The 17,264-nt window shown below is 39.7% G+C and overlaps 1 protein-coding gene across 2 annotated transcripts in view; it reads right to left on the bottom strand.

The window, feature by feature from the left end:
- LOC127414769 (GDNF family receptor alpha-2-like) overlaps window positions 1-17,264 on the bottom strand; it is a 177,230-nt gene that overhangs the window by 119,594 nt on the left and 40,372 nt on the right. The window lies entirely within an intron of this gene.

Genomic DNA, 17,264 nt, shown 5'->3' with positions numbered 1-17,264 from the left:
CATGCAGTATACACTGTATTGCTTCCTATTTTTTTAACAATAGCATGTGAAACTTTTACATTATGCAACAAACATTTCAGACAGTACATTGTTAGCACATTACCTCATTATTTGTTTACTTAGTTCAGTGAGTGGCATTCAGTTATCTCGGAAATAGCAAAGCTTATTTTTTTTTTTATTTGAACCCATTGTTGTGGAAAAATGTCTCAACTCTTAAATCAAATTATGAGTCAAAGAGATGTGAAAAATCACAGCTGATTTCAGTTTGGGTTTAATAATTACACTGGAAATGGAAGGTCAAATCTAGTGCATTGCATTATGACAGTATGCATAATAATATACTGTACTGTACATCTTGGCAAGTATAGTAGGTGTAACTAACGACTGCAACAAGTTGAGTTGAATGACCCAATTGCAGTGTTTTATTTCATTTAAAGGGGTCATGTCATGAGGTATCCATTTTACCTTGACATTTTGATTATGTAAAAATACTGTAATTTTAAGAACTCAAAACTTAAATCCACAGTGCAACAAAAGCATTTAATGAAACCAAGCTGCAAAAACACCTCGTTTTCTACTTCCGCGAATTCCCTAGGAGGCACATTAATTCATGACTGCCTCTACAGCAACATCAATGCCTACTTTTCATCAATGCACCCTTGGCCCCACCCACTGGTGCTCAGTTCGTAAACAGAGAGCAGGACCGACAGGCCTAGTGTGGCCAACTAACTATTCCTGAACACCAAAGGGACAAATCTGGACCATTTTGAATTATTTTTGAATATAAACATACACTAGACAGACATCTTTGACCATTGTCATGCATCTGCGCCACTTTTAAAAGGTGTCAAGTTACAATTTTGAAAAGACCCCATTCTATTTCATTCAGCTGAACTGCATCTTAAAATTTGAGCACAAACGCATCCTGGGCGTGTTCTTGCATCCATCTGCACTATTTTAAATTGTTGGTGTATGTAAACATGAACTAGAACGACATCTTTTACCATTTTGATATGTTTCTGGCTATGTTCGCTTCAGTGCATTATGATACCATATGTGTGTGCATCTTGTTTCAACCTGCTTGGACTAAACATTATGTTCATCAAGTAATTTTTATTTGTATAGTGCTTTTCACAACACACATCGTTTCAAAGCAGCTTTACAGAAAATCATGCTTTAACAGACAATGAAACTGTAATATCTATAAAGTCTTAGAGTCATTGTGTTGTTTGATTAAATATGACTGTAAATTGTGTATAAAAATAAATCATTAAATAAGTTGTATTTAGAACCCCAGTGAGCAAACCAAAGGTGACTGTGGCAAGGAACACAAAACTCCATAAGATGTTGGTTAATGGAAAAAATATAACCTTGTGAGAAACCAGGCTCACTGTGGGGGCCATTTCCCCACTGGCTAAAAGCATGAATATACAGTTGAAGTCAGAATTTTACATTTAGGTTGAAGTCATTAAAACTCATTTTATAACCACTCTAGTTTTGGCAAGTCGTTTAGGACATCTTTGTACATAAGTAATTTTTCCAACAATTGTTTACAGACAGATCACAATTCCAGAAGTTTACATACACTAAGTTGCCTTTAAGCAGCTTGGATAATTCCAGAGAATTTCAAGCCTTTAGACAATTAGCTTCTAATAGGAGGTGTACTGAATTGGAGGAGATGTACCTGTGGATTTTAAGGCCTACCTTCAAACTCAGTGCCTTTTTGCTTGACATCACGAGAATAGCAAAAGAAATAAGCCAAGACCTCAGGAAAAAAAAAGTGGACCTCCACAAGTATGGTTCATCCTTGGGAGCAATTTCGAAATGCCTGAAGGTACCACGTTCATCTGTACAAACAATAGTACGCAATATAAATGCCATGGAACCATGCACCCATCATACTGCTCAGGAAAGAGATGCAGATGTCTACTAGAGATGAACGTAGTTTGGTGCAAAAAGTGCAAAATCAATCCCAGAACAACAGCAAAGGACCTTGTGAAGATGCTGGAGGAAACAGGTAGACAAGCATCTATATCCACAGTAAAATAAGTCCTATATCGTCATTCCCTAAAAGGCTGCTCAGCAAGGAAGAAGCCACTGCTCCAAAACCACCATAAAAATCCAGACAACAGTTTGCAAGTGCACATGGAGTCAAAGATCTTACTTTTTATAGAAATGTCCTCTGGTCTGATGAAACAAATTTAACTGTTTGACCATAATGACCATCGTTATGTTTGGAGAAAAAGGTTGAGGTTTGCAAGCAGAAGAACACCATCCCAACCATGAAGCATGAGGGTGGCAGCATCATGTTGTGGGGGTGCTTTGCTGCAGGATCGACTGGTGCACTTCACAAAATAGATGGCATCATGAAGGAAAATTATGTGGATATTGAAGCAACATTAAGAAATCAGCCAGGAAGTTAAAGCTCAGTCGCAAATGGGTCTTTCAAATGGACAATGTTCCCAAGCATACCTCCAAAGTTGTGGCAAAATGGCTTAAGGACAACAAAGTCAAGGTATTGTAGTGGCCATCACAAAGCCCTGACATCAATCCGATAGAAAATATGGGCAGAACTGAAAAAGCATTTGCGAGCAAGGAGGCCTACAAACCATTACACCAGTTCTGTCAGGAGGAATGGGCCAAAATTCCAGCAACTTATTGTGAGAAGCTTGTGGAAGACTACCCAAAACATTTGACCAAAGTTAAACAACTTAAAGGCAATGCTATCAAATGCTAACAAAGTGCATGTAAACTCCTGACCCACTGGGAATGTGATGAAAGAAAAAAGCTAAAATAAATCATTCTCTCTACTATTATTCTGACATTTTACATTCTAAAAATATAGTAGTGATCCTAACTGACCTAAGACAGGTAATGTTTCTACAATTAAATGTCAGAAATTGTGAAAAACTGAGTTAAAATGTATTTGGTTAAGGTATGTAAATTTCTGACTTCAACTGTAATGCCAGTATTAGTTATTTGTGTGCAGTGCAAGTCATGGTTTAAAATTTGTAAACTAAGTGTTAAGGTCCAGTGTTTAAACAAAGATTTTGTATGAACTGTAAGATTAATGACTAATGTCTTTGAAGTCCATCCTGGATTAACTGCAGAAGTTCACATAGATGCATTGTCCTTTGTTAGTTGGCTGATGCAGGCTTTTGTTGGCAATTAATTTATAGTCTATGTATTACATTTCAAGAGTGTAGTCTAGACAAAGGTGATACAGGCAGAGATCAATGAGGTGCATCGCAGTTCAACCGGCAGGTCATTTCGGTGAAGTATCCGATGTCTAACAGTTGGAACTGGCATCAGTTCATCCTCTGAAGTCCATCGTAAAAGACTGAAGTGATATCTGGCTAGCTCCGGCTGAAGTTTGTCGTCATCACTCAGTGACACATAGCAATGGAGTCTGACACCAAGCAGGAACAGAGCTGGATCTGGCAGGCTCTGGTAACCTCTGGGGTTGAGGCAGGGAAACAAATAGAATATTAGCGTAGATGCCATTCAATTTATTGCAGAGTCTGAGAAATGTTTCTGGTTCCTGCAGACCTAACTAAAGCAGCCTAAATGTGAGTTCATGGATAAATTAGGTGTATGCCTGGCTAAATAGAGGGGTCTTTAGTCTAGACTTAAACTGAGTGAGTGTGTCTGTGTCCCGAACAGTGTTAGCGAGACTATTCTATAGTTTAGGAGCCAAATAGGAAAAGGATCTACCTCCTTTTTTGGATTTTGATATTCTAGGAACTATTAACAGGCCATAATTTTGTAATCATAATGAACGTGATGGAATATAGAATGACAGAAGGTTACTTAAGTACTGTGGAGCTTGACCATTCAAAGCTTTGTATGTAGTTAACAGAATTTTAAAATACAAAATTTAACAGGTAGCCAATGTAACAACGATAGAATGGAGCTAATATGATCATATTTCTTGGTTCTAGTCAGCACATTAGCAGCTGCATTTTGAAGTAATTGAAGTTTATTTATTGAACTTGCAGTACATCCTCCTAGTAATGCATTAAAATAATCTAGTCTTGAGGTGATGAACGCATGAATTAGTTTTTCGGCATCAGCAACAGAGAACGTGTCGTAACTTAGCAATATTTCTGAGGTGGAAGAATGCTGTTCTACAAACACTGGAAACTTGATTTTCAAAGTAGAGTTGGGGTACTCGAGTCATGAGTCCAATTTTAATGGACTTGGACTTGTCACAGACTCGGATGAAATTTTTAGTCTGACTTGACTCGGACTCCAGCCTTTAGGACTCAGGATTTTTCTCAGAGTCCATGGCATTTGTGATGCAATGACAAGCAAACAAATAACGTAACATAGGGTGACCATACATCCTCTTTTCCCCTGACAGGTCTTTTTCAGACCTGAAAAAAAAAAAAAAAGTCCGGCTGGGATTTAAAAATTGCTTCTAAGTGTCCGGGATTTGGCTTTGTCTTCATAATGATGTGCTCTCTACAGCTAGTACAATCATACATTGTGTAATTGATACTGCGCATCAGTTTTCACGCATCCTTTCGTGTGATTTTGGCTGAGAGCAAGAGCGCACACTCTTTCAAAGTACTTTAACTCTCTCACCCGTGCGCCAATGCTGTATGTGCACACCAAAGAGATTCACACATGCTCTTCAACTCTCATCCAGAAACATCAATAACTATGTTCTCCAACTCTGCAAATGATTAAATATAACAAATGTTTTCAGACTTGCGTTACTATGCAAAGCCATTTCTAACTGAAAATGCTGACTATCGAGACAAAATCAAATATGCTGCATATTAGGGATATTTAAACTAATATGATGGATGAAATAGACCATGATGGAAATTGTACAACTCAGTCCCTTACATACATGTAGTGCAACCTCTGTGTGTTACCTGTAAAGCTGGCACTTGCGTTTCAATAGCAAAAAAGTCAGAAAATACAATGAACACCACAAGTGAGGGGAGAAGTCTCTATTCACCTATTATCCAAACTAAATATAATGTGAAAAGTCCAAAACGTCAGCCCAAGACGAGTCTGTCAAAAATTGTACCATGACTTCAGGGAAGTAGGCTATACCTGGACACAGCAGGAGGACTGAAAAGTGTGAAGTGTAGTAGAATAAAAATGCATTTCTAATGGTATCTGATCTTTTCTGTTTTTATTTTCTGTATTAATTTTATTAAATGTTTTAATTACCATTTATTAAAATGTATTAAGCCCATTAAAATGTAATAACATGCATTTCATCCATAAATTTAGATGAAACTAAACTAAATTGAATGAACAAATTGAAAAAGTAGAAAAAAAATTAACTAAATTCAAATTCGAAATGCATAACTCTAGTTGTAATGACTAACGCAGCTTTCACTTTCTTTAGTCTACGTTCGAGTAGAGAGGAAAAAAAAAAGTCAACAGAATGCAAGAAGAATTGTTGAAGGACAGTTTTGTCTCAATACACCTTAAGCATATGCTTTCATTCTGAAACCACTTTGAAATTTGTTCAGCAGGATACTAATAAAATGTGAATATGAAATGCAGAGGTTTTGTTGCATTTATATCGACAAATTGTTTCTCTTAGGTGAAGGTTAAAATGAGCTTAAAATATTGATGTTGAGTTTACAGTTATAATTTTAATTCAGATTCATGAACAGATTCATTCAGACTTGGCCCATTATGGACTCGACTTGATTGTTTAAAGACTCGGACTTGACCAAGGTGGACTCGAACCAAACACTATTTCAACAGACAGATTGGTATCAAACACAACACCCACGTTCTTAGCTGTAGAAGACGACATAAGAACATCCATCAAGAGTCAAATTATATTTTAGTGGCTTATTTTTAAGAGGTTTTTGGTCCAATAACTAGTCCCTCCATTTTGTTGGAATTGAGTAGAAGGAAATTTCTGGCCATACAATCTTTGATTTCATTGATACACTCTGCTAATTTGGAGAATTGTGAAATTTCATCGGGTTTAGAAGAAATATAAAGTTGGGTATCGTCGGCATAACAGTGGAAACTTATTTCACTTTTACTGATAATATATCCCAAGGGAAGCATACAAAGGAGAAAAGCAGAGGCCCTAAAACTAATCCCTGTGGCACTCCATACTTTTGCTTGATTTGATAATTCCTCGTTTACACATACAAAGTGGTAGCAGTCTGATAAATAGGACCTAAACCATGCTAATGCAAGTCCACTAATGCCAACATTATTCTCTAGCCTATTCAAGACACTGTCATGATCTATCATGAAGGCAGCACTAAGATCTAAAAGCACTAGAAGAGAAATGCAGCCGCGATCAGATAAGAGCAAGTCATTTGCAACTCTGATAAGTGCAGTCTCTGTAATGTGATGGGGCCTAAATCCTGACTGAAATTGTTCATATATACCATTTATTTGTAGAAATGAACAGTTGGGATGACACTACCTTTCTAATATTGACATAAAGGGAGATTTGAAATCTGTATAATTAGCCAATTAGCCAGTTCTCCAGGATCAAGCTGTGGCTTCTTAAGTGGGTTGATAACTGTCATTTTAAAAGTTTCTTGGGACATGTCCTAAGGATAGCAAGAAGTTAATAAGAGGTTCTGAGATTACAGGGAATACCTCTTTTAAGAGCTTAGTTAGTATTGATCTAACATGCATGTTGTGGCTTTTAATTGTTTGATCAGTTTTGTTAGCTCTTCATGACCTGTGACAGTGAATGATTGAAGCTGCTCATGAGGAAATTTATGAGACACTGTTCTGAGGTGCAGTGACAGTTGATTGCATAATTCCAATTACTGATGATTTCTATATTATCAGTAAAAAGTCATTACTATTGTGCTGCGACAGAATATCTGGTTCAGTCGATGTTTTATTCCTAAACAATTTAGCCACAGTACTGAATAAACACCTAGGATTGTGGTTATTTTCTAGGAGTTTGCTAAAATATGCTGACCTGGCAGCTTTTAGTGCCTGTCTGTAGTTAAAGAAACCATTTTTCCATGCACTGTGAAATACCTCTAAACTGGTATTCTTCCACTTGAGCTCCATTTTCCGAGCTGCTCTCGAGAGCATGAGTGTGATCATTGTACCATGGTGTGGGGCTTTTTTCTTTACTCAAAGTGGGGAGACACTACCGAGAGTGCTAGAGAAGACGCTTTTTATATTTTCTGTTATTACATCAAGTTCTTCTAGACTTTTTGGCTTACTGAGACAATTATGTAAGATTATTAGTGAATCTCTCTTTAACGGTTGAAAGAAAAGTTCTACCTGAATGATAACGTGGTGTATATTGAGTGACATTAGCTGATCGCAGCAAACAAGAGACAAAGTAATGATCTGAGATGTCATCGCTCTGCGGTAGAATTTCTACAGTATCAACATCAACTCCATATGACAGAATTAAATTTAGCGTATGATTATGGCGATGAGCTGTTCCCTGTCACATTTTGTCTGACTCCGAGAGTTGAGAATATCAATAAATGCTAATCCCAATGTGTCATTTCCGTTATCTAGGTGAATGCTGAAAATCACCTACAATTAAAGCTATATCTGCTGTAACTACAAGATCTGATGGAAAATTAGCAAATTCACCAAGGAAATTGGAGTACAGCCCAGGTGATCAATATACTGTAGCAAGGGCAAAAGATGACAGATTTTTTGTATTTTTATCTGACGGTGTCACATTAAGCATTATTAGTTCAAAGGATTTATGTCCTGTCCTCTGAGTAACACCAAAAACTTCACTGTAAATTTTAGCAACACCTCCTGCTTGACCCTTCAGAAAAGGCTCATGTTTATAACAATAACCTGTGGGAGTAGACTCATTTAAACTAATATTCATCCGGTTTAAGCCAGGTTTCAGTCAAGCAGAGCAAATCCAAACTATTATCTGTTATAATTTAAATTTACATGTTAGTGCTTTGGTTGAAAGAGATCTAATGTTTAGTAGCCCTACCTTTATATGATGTTTGTCTTCAATGCCCCCCCAGCAGACATTGTGTCTGCTTCCTGACCTGGGCCCCAGTTAGTCTAATACTATTACTATTAAGACTATGAGCCAAATTACCAGAGAGAAGAGTGGCACCTTCCCTGGAAAGATGGACTCAGTCTCTTTAGCAGGGCAGGTCTACCCCAAAATCTCTTCCAATAGTCTATAAATCCTATGCTATTCTCTGGACACCACTCAGACATCCAGCCGTTCAGAGACACTAATCTATATAAACCTTGTCACCACGACGAGCAGGGAGGGGGCCAGAGCATATTACAGTGTCTGATATCATTTTTGCAAGTTCACACACCTCTTTAACATTATCTTTAGTGATCTCCGACTTGCAAAGCCGGACATTGATAGTGCTAACATAAATAACAATTTTTGAAAATCTACATTTAACATTAGCCAGCACTTGTAAATTTGATCTGATGTCAGATGCTCGAGCCCCGGAAATGCATTTAACAATGGTGGCTGGAGTCTCTATTTCCACATTCCTTACAATAAAATCACCTATGACCAAGGCTCTTTCAAAATGATTCTCAGTGGGTGCATCATTGAGTGGGGAGAATCGACTGGAAACCCTAACAGGAACGGGAGAGTGGAGTCACTTTGAGCGAGTACACCGCCAAGACGTCACCCAAACACCCTGCTGCGGGGGCTCTACAGCCGGAACCAAAGTGTGCGAGTTGCTCTCTATTCTACCCGCATCTGAAACAGAGAAGCCGGTAGATATTTTCTCACTGACCTCCACTAGAGTTCAGATGCGTATCTCTAACTCATTAACCTTCTCCATCAGCCTGACTAATTGCTTACATTTATCATATGTAAATCCCTCACTGCTGAAGGAAGAAGCTATAGTAAACATGTGGCATGCAATCAGGAAGAAATAACATGAACGGATGTCATAATTTACAACAATTGTTTGTTGTTGTTCTTGAGCAGTGAGGGTTTGAGATTGTGGTTTGATGGGGTTCCTGATCAGCAGAGTTTTGAGACTGATACAATAATCCATGTAAAACACTGCAGAGAAAATTAATCCATGCAGTCGAGATGCAGACAAGCGAAGAAAAAAAAAGAGAAAACGGGAGCACACGGTAAAATACACGCAGTTGAAAGTAGAAAAGTGGAAGAAAAATTAAGCACACAATAAAATGTCAAATGACAAAATGATGAACGTATAAGAATAATCGATGCTAAGCAGTCTAGCAAGCTACAAACACCGACTCATCATGTGGATGTGTCTTCAGCGTGGATTGTATTTTTCATTGTGGAGCTGGTTCATTCTCTTCCAATTCAGTTTCAAATACGGCTATATTCAAGGGGCTGCACCATTTTAGCCGATCATAACAGTGGGTGTTTACTTTGAAGTTTAATGGAGGTGCTGAAGCCAAAACCAAGTGTTTCCGTCAGAGGGCCAGAGATAGGGTAGAAAATTATCATTATTTTGGTGCAAAAAAATACATAAAAAAACTTTACTAACATAAACATTATTGTGGCCCTCGTGGAAGATACTCAAATTATTAAAATAAAAATAAAATAGTATGTCATGACCTTTTTAAAGCAAAAGTTTAAGATTTCAGCAGACTTCAAAACTACTCATACTCAGAACAGGACAAAAGAATGGAAGCCCAAAAACATACTAAATGAGCCATTGTTAGGAGTTTGTTTAGGGAAGAGGCGAGAGCGTGAGAATCCAATTGCAGTAATTAAATAATGAACAAAAGAATATACAATGAAGGCAGTGAACATACAAAGACAGTAACTTAAACTCCGCAGCAGTATACTGGCTAGGAACACTACATACTGACAAGAACCAACAAGACTAAGGGAAACATGAGGGCTATATATACACATGAAGACTAATGACTAAATGAGAGACAGCTGGAAACAATGAGGGATGGAATCAGGAACACAAGCTTGATGAGGAAGGCCAAAATACATTTCAACATAAAAGTCTATGGAACATTTCAACATAAGAGTCCTTGGACACGGAAAGACGACAAAAAGGGGTTCACACTGTGACAGCCATACATATGGCAAACAATACTAGACAAGGACAAGAAGCAAACCCAGAAGTATAAGTACTCACAATATGGGTTAGGTAACAACAACATCCTAAACCTGACACTTTCTCAAATAAAAGCCAACAGTAAAATTAATAACCAACAGATGAGTATTTCATGCATACAGAAAAATTGCACATTATGCAGTTTATATACTGCATACTTCAGAATTACCTCAGTCACAGGCTAATATACCATGAAAGTCAATATTCTCTGCTCTGACAATCACAATCAAATGTCCAATAATGGGCATTTATCTTGAAAGATGACGTGTTTAATTTCTGCACCACTAGTGTCAAAAAAACAAGAAAAAAAAAAGAAAGAAAGGTTGTTTTTAAACTGGTTTTCCAGACACTCCCCATCTGCCATTGGTTGGATAAATGAATATTCCTGCTACAAAGTCACACCGTTGGTTTAGATTCTCAAATAAACAGAGAAATGTTTTAAAGCTCCACAGACCCACATTGTTTCCAATTTTTACTAAAATGAAGCTATGAATGGCTTATAGTTGTAGTACTGTTGTGCATCATTTGTAAATTAAACTCAACCCAATGCAATAATTTTTTTTTTTTTTTCATTTTCATTAGTCCAAAAATAATTTAGAGAGCTTTGTAAGTTGGAGAAACAGTGAAAACTTGAGTGTGTGAAGCTTGTATGTCAAGAAAATCTAAATGATCAAGACTGCCCGCAGTGCTCACTTCTGCCTTTCTGTCTCAACATCTCTAATCCAGAATTTTTAAATTCAGTCATTCCATGTGATCCACACACCTGCATACTAGCGGGGGGCACTCAGGTCCCATTTCAGCTGGGGAATGCAGATCATTAGTGTATTAAAGCTGTGTCACTCTCATTTTATCAGAATGTGAGCTCCACTGTCACTTAGAATTAAGGATCTGTGAGCTCCATTGCAGTATATGAGCCGGATGGGGTACACCCGGACAGTGTACAAGTGATGTGATGAATGATGGCATATGTCCTCAGAGAGTCTCTAACTCACATTAAACCACTAACATGGAACAGTGAATATTAAGCATCATCATATCAAGCTTCCTGCTGACAAAATGTAATAAATCCATTCTGCAGTTAGACAGACTGATGTAACATAATTGCAAGATGTGAATTATTGTAACTGAACAGTCCACAGTATAAAACTGCTGGCAAAATTATGATAGAAAGCAAAGGGGATTGATTAGAAATGTGAAAACATTTGGAAGGATTCAAACTTGTCAGTCCAATTCCAAGTCCAGTTACATTTGCCTAATTAAAACATACATTCTGCATCAACCTGGGTGACTGATAACCTTCTAAGATACAGTATGTTTCAGTGTTACGTCCCATGTGTTTATAATATTTTCTCTTCTCTCTCTTTCTGAGAATGTGTTTCTCTCGCATTCTATCGCGAGTCTGTAGGTTCCTGCTGATTTCGAAAATTAATCGCACCTCCTGTCAGCAGTGATTGGGTGACTATAACCTCTTCCGCCTCCAAAAGATGAGCTGTTGCGATTCCGGGCCGATTTAACTTCTCCACACTCCCTACCAGCATCCAGACCAAACCCCAGCGTTTGAGAGCTTAGAGACTTTGTTGCATTGGTGCTCTTCAGTAATGGTGTCTGATTCTGTGCTCTAGCCAGTTAGGTTCATTGGGGTGATCTGCCATGTTTACTCGGTATTGTTCGTTCTGTTTTGTTAGTGTAGGTTAGTTTAATTTAATTGTATTTTATTTTCTTTCTTCAGGGGGGTCACTCCTGCTGCTCTTTTACCCTTTACAAAACAGAAAATAAAACTTGCTCCAATAAATCAATATTGGATCTATTATCTTGTCTTTCTGGATTTTTGGTCTGATAGTTGTGCAGGGAGAACATCTCCCTTTACTTTTATTGCAAAATTATTTACTCACCCTTTTGTCATTCCAACAAGATACAGTTTTGAAGTATCTTCATGCACTGTGTTCCATACAGTTCATAGTGCCCATGTCTGTCAATCTCATTTGCATCAATGTTCAGATTCAAAAATGGCGTGTCTAACCATGTTTTTTGTCCTTTTTGGTGCTCAACAGGCGTGGTCACTATGAACTACCATTGTATGGCTAAGATCTACATAAATATTCCTAAAATATCTCCTTTTGAGTTAAACAGAAAAAATAACAGAATACGGGTTTTGACAGACATGAGGGAGAGCATAGAATTTTCATTTTTGGATGAGCTATTCCTTTAATAAGGATTTTATGCTCCATCAAACTTCCCAGGTAAGCAGCATTGTCTTTTTTCTTTCTCTGTTTTGAATGAAGAGTTATATTTGAACTTGACAATACAGAGCACAGTGGGAACCTGTTTTAAATAGCACTTACTAAGTGCACAGAACATATAAATTAGCATATGTCCTTTCCAGAGTGACATTTCAATCTGAAAAACAGCTCAATTTTTCATTCGCTCCCCCTCTGTCAATCATTCACCTGCAATCATCACAATATGAAGTGAACTCTGATGGTCATTTGGAGAGACAGCCTATTACCTGAGTCCACAGGGAGTCTGTCTCTTTCTTTCCCCTTGTGTCTGTCTTCCTCTCACTCTGTCTTGTGCTCTGTCTCTTTGTCTCTGTTATGTGTCTGTCTCTGTTTGTCAGTAAGCCCAGCTCAGGAATAGTGAGGTGACAACTGAAAAGACACATGGAATTCTACTAGAACACTCAATGTAGTGTCAGGTGAGATGCCAGCCTCCCAGAGAGTTACACAGTTTCACACAGGAAACGTGAGAGCCAATCAACAGGCATTCAAACTACAGTGTTTGGAGTGTTGGAAAGAGTGCCAACATACCTCATTACTGTCTACACTTATAGCGTGTCATTCAGAGGCCACAATAATGCATAATGTAAATAATACTATACTACTACTTAATAATTAACCCTGGGTATTCATGTACTGAGGATACACACTGTACATTCGTAATCCCTGGGTTAACGTTCTTATTTGCATATTTGTAGCGTCAATTGACTGGATGAATAAAACGTGCAACGGAATCACAGAAGCAGCAATTCTGTGGAAATATCGCCAAGCAAAACAGCTGTCTTTCGTCCTCTAAAACATAACATGAAAACAAATGCAATAGGAACACTGTCTCTCCATCATGCAAGTTATTGCGTTCCCTATCTGTCACTCACTCAACGTTGTGTCGATGTAGTGATACTAGGGGTCACTCTTGGGAGCCCGAAACACCTCTGGTCTTTGATAAAGGCCAATAAAAATTGGCGAGTGGTATTTGCATGCCACTTCCCTGGACATACGGGTATAAAAGGAGCTGGTATGCAACCACTCATTCAGATTTTCTCTTCGGAGCCGAACGGTCATGCTCATTGAGCTGAATTCTCACGACTGTTCATTCACCTCTGCTGGATCTGACGGTGCATTTCAGCGGCTTCTCCCTCCTCTGCACTGGTGCACTGCAGAGAATGCGGTTTCCTCCTTACCTGGGTCACATACCCAGTGTGCACGATCGTCATCACGACCACCGTCCATGGGTTTTTCCTTGCTGGATTGGCGCTCCAGCAGCGGTCTCCCCACCCCTGCGCGCCAGGCTGTGGCACACATCCGCTCCCGATGTGACAGTCTCCACGGGTTGCGAGGACAGGCCTCTTCCTCCCCCGTCCCAGGCTGTTCCGGGGGTGGTCACAAGGAGCCAGGTAAGTGCTTCAATGTCCCCAGACTCAGCACGGCCACGACATGGTGTGGCACCTCGAGCTCTGCCCCGCCGTGATGCCCCACCTGCTGGTACGTCCGACGACGTTGTCTCTTTGGTCCCCCTCCGACGACGTTGTCCCTTTGGTCCCCCTTATGCGGAACTTGGATATGTGGCTTGCACTTTCCAATCCATCGCGATGGCTGGTCCGGACCGTCCGACTCGGCTATACGATTCAGTTCGCCAGGCGTCCACCCAGGTTCAGCGGTATCCACTTCACCTTGGTGAAGGACGAAAACGCTGCTACCTTGCGCTCGGAGATCGCTTCCCGCTAGATCGGTTGGTCAAGATTTGAGTAATCTTGACCAACCATTTTGGAGATTTCGGTCTTTCCCTATTCAGGTAGATAGGAGCTGTACTGTCATGACTGGAAATAACCTCCCAAGAGCATTCCAAACATGGCAGACAGTGGACTGACTTGCTAGAAAAACTTTGGCACTTCCCTATTTCTCTCCTATTGTCAAAACCCATTAATATGTACACTCATATTTCATACCCAAACCTGTATGTACAGGTGAGGCTCATCATGTTTTTTTTTTGTGTTTTTTTTTTGCTATTCCCAGCTTCAAAACAGGAGATGGAAACCCTAAAAAGAGAAGTCAAGTCCTACAGTATGGTGATAAACTAAAATTAATATTTGTGGGGTAATTCTGGTGTGTAGACAATGCTAAACATATAGAGAGACATTTTTTAGAAGGGATAAAAATTATGATGGCAGCAGACTGCCCAATCTACAGCTAAATCATCACGCTTCACTGATGCATGCTTTTGTATAATTGTTTGTGAAGGACCAGAGAAAGAGAAGACCAGACAATTATCCTTAGGCATTCAAAACATGTGTGACCTCTATGACCTCTGCAGACAACATTTTTAAATGTGGCTCTGCAGACCCCTTATTCATGGATACAATTATTGTAATGAGTTCATAATAAAACAGCAAAATTGCTGGTACACCCTTGTATATTTAGTTTTAATACAGAGATTCTCAATCCTGGGGTCGCAACCCCATTTGCATCTCTGGTGATCACCATGTGGGTGAAAACCTTGCAAGATATTTCTATGAACTGTATCTTATTTACGGCCCTATGAAATCAGATAATTTAATTATATATATATATATATATATATATATATATATATATATATATATATATATATATATATATATATACATATATATATATATATATATATATAGTTTTTTAATTCTGTTTTATTTTTTCCCAAATTCTGTGTTTTTATTTTTTTCTGAATTCTGTGTTTAAAAGTTGGATAAAATTGTATCATCAAAAGGCCATCTAATCAAATTAATTTATAAAATGTTAATCAAATGAAAACAGAACAATTACTTTTAATCATACGGTGGAGGCGAGGGGCTTGGTTGAGCATTCGTCTGGGGAGAGAGGAAGCAGTAAGGGTTTTCACCTGAGATGAATTGCTGTTAATTGCTGTTTCTATGTTCGCAGTGAGAGACGGAGGAGATAAAAGGTGCCCAGTCCATAGAGTGGTGCGTGTGACTGGGGGAGACACCTGAAGCTATTTGTGTGTCGGCACAACAGCTTCCAGTCGCCAACCTCCTGGACTACTCGGTGCTGAAGAAGTCCATCTTGTAACGGGTCAGCTGGTAATGGAGGTGGGGGCCTTGATCCTGATCCCCGACACCCCACAGACCGCCACCGAGTGAGCAGGGAAGTACCAAATACCTGTGAGTATTAAGAGGGCTACATACCAAACCTTGGTGGATTCAGATTGTAATCAAACCTCCATTAATCAATGCTTGGTTCAAAATGGGGCATTGGAGGCAAGTAATCGGGTGAAGGTGAGGTGTGTGCATGGGGATATTCATGATTATCCTGTAGTGACTGTCACAGTAATAATCAGCGGACAAAAGCATAAAATTGCTAATTTTGGGAACTAATTGGCCAGCTTTTCGATCATTATTGAAGGGGTTGTATGTGGATGGGTCCTGTGAGTAAGTAAACCGGTGTGGGATGTGCAAAGTGCTGGCTGGGGAGGTGTTACCTCGGTGTCTGCAGCTGCTCAACATCAGTCTGATGCTGGGGAAGGGGAGGTGTCATCCTCCCCCACCCTTAGGGAATTCCCAGTAGGGGATTTCCCACAAGAGCAGTCGCAAGACAAAAACCTGAAGCACGCGTTTGACCAAGTGAAAGTGATTGATGGTCAATGTCTCCAGCTGGGCATTGCACTCACATATCCATATTTTTAAATTATAAAAGATTGGCTGTATAGAGTGGCACAGAACACCGGACAAATGAAAAAACAACCCAGTTGTTCATACCAAAGAGCCGTCAGGAAATGTTATTCCAGGCAGCTCATCATAATCCGATGGCAGGTCACTTGGGACAGGGGAAAACACTAAGCCGTCTCATGGCTCGTTTCTATTGGCCGGGCATTCACAGGGATTTTTGCCGGTGGTGTGTGGCATGCCATGAATATCAGCTGGTGAATCCGCCAGCACCTCCAAAAGCGCCATTGCACCACCTTCCGTTGATCAAGGTTCCTTTAGAACGAATTGGCATGGACCTCGTCTGTCCATTAGACGGAGAGCACGCAGGCATCGCTTTGCATTAGTCCTGGTGGATTACGCAATGTGATATCCGGAAGCAGTGCTGCTGCGCAACATCTCAGCATGTAGTGTTGCGGAGGCACTCTTCAGAATTATTTCCCGAGTGGGTATTCCTAAATAAATCCTCACTGAACAGAGCACTACTTTTATGTCACGTACAATACGTGAACTGTACGAATTATTGGGTGTTAAATTGATTCGGACAATTGTGTACCACCCACAAATGGACGGCTTAGTCGAACAATTTAATATGATTCATAAGTTTGTGCATGAAGATGCTCGGAATTGGGATAAGTGGCTCGAACCGAGAGGTCCCACAAGCCTCCACGAGATTTTCCCCGTTCGAATTGTTGGATGGGCGTAAGCCCCGTGGGGTGTTAGACGTCGTGAAAGAAAATTGGGAGGAGGTACCTTCACAGAGCAAAAATGAAATTCAATACGTTCTTGACCTGAGAGCAAAACTCCACACACTGGGGCGTCTATCACAGGAGAATTTGCTACAAGTTCTAGAACGTCAGTCCCAGCTGTATAACCGGGGTGCTCAGTTATGTGAATTTGCACAGGGAGATAAAGTACTTATATTACTGCCCATATCGAGCTCAAAATTACTCGCAAAGTGGCAAGGGCCCTTTGAGGTCACACGGCGAGTTGGGGAAGACAATTCTGAGGTAATGCGTATGGATAGGGGTGGGGCAAATCAGATTTACCACCTCAACCTACTAAAACCATGGAGAGAGGCGGTACCCGTATCCTTGGCGATGGTAGTTCCGGAGAGGGAGGAGCTCGGACTGGAGGTAAATCTAAAAGCCAATCACTTCACCCTTGTGGAGACCACCTCTCGCCGTCACAACGTAAGGAGGTTGCCAGGTTTCAAAAGAATTTCTCTGACGTGTTCTCGGCTCTCCCTGGCC

Source organism: Myxocyprinus asiaticus, chromosome 24, assembly GCF_019703515.2.
Source record: "Myxocyprinus asiaticus isolate MX2 ecotype Aquarium Trade chromosome 24, UBuf_Myxa_2, whole genome shotgun sequence".
Taxonomy (NCBI): Eukaryota; Metazoa; Chordata; class Actinopteri; order Cypriniformes; family Catostomidae; genus Myxocyprinus; species Myxocyprinus asiaticus.
Note: the sequence above shows the minus strand (reverse complement) of the source record. Positions and strands in the feature narration are given on the sequence as shown.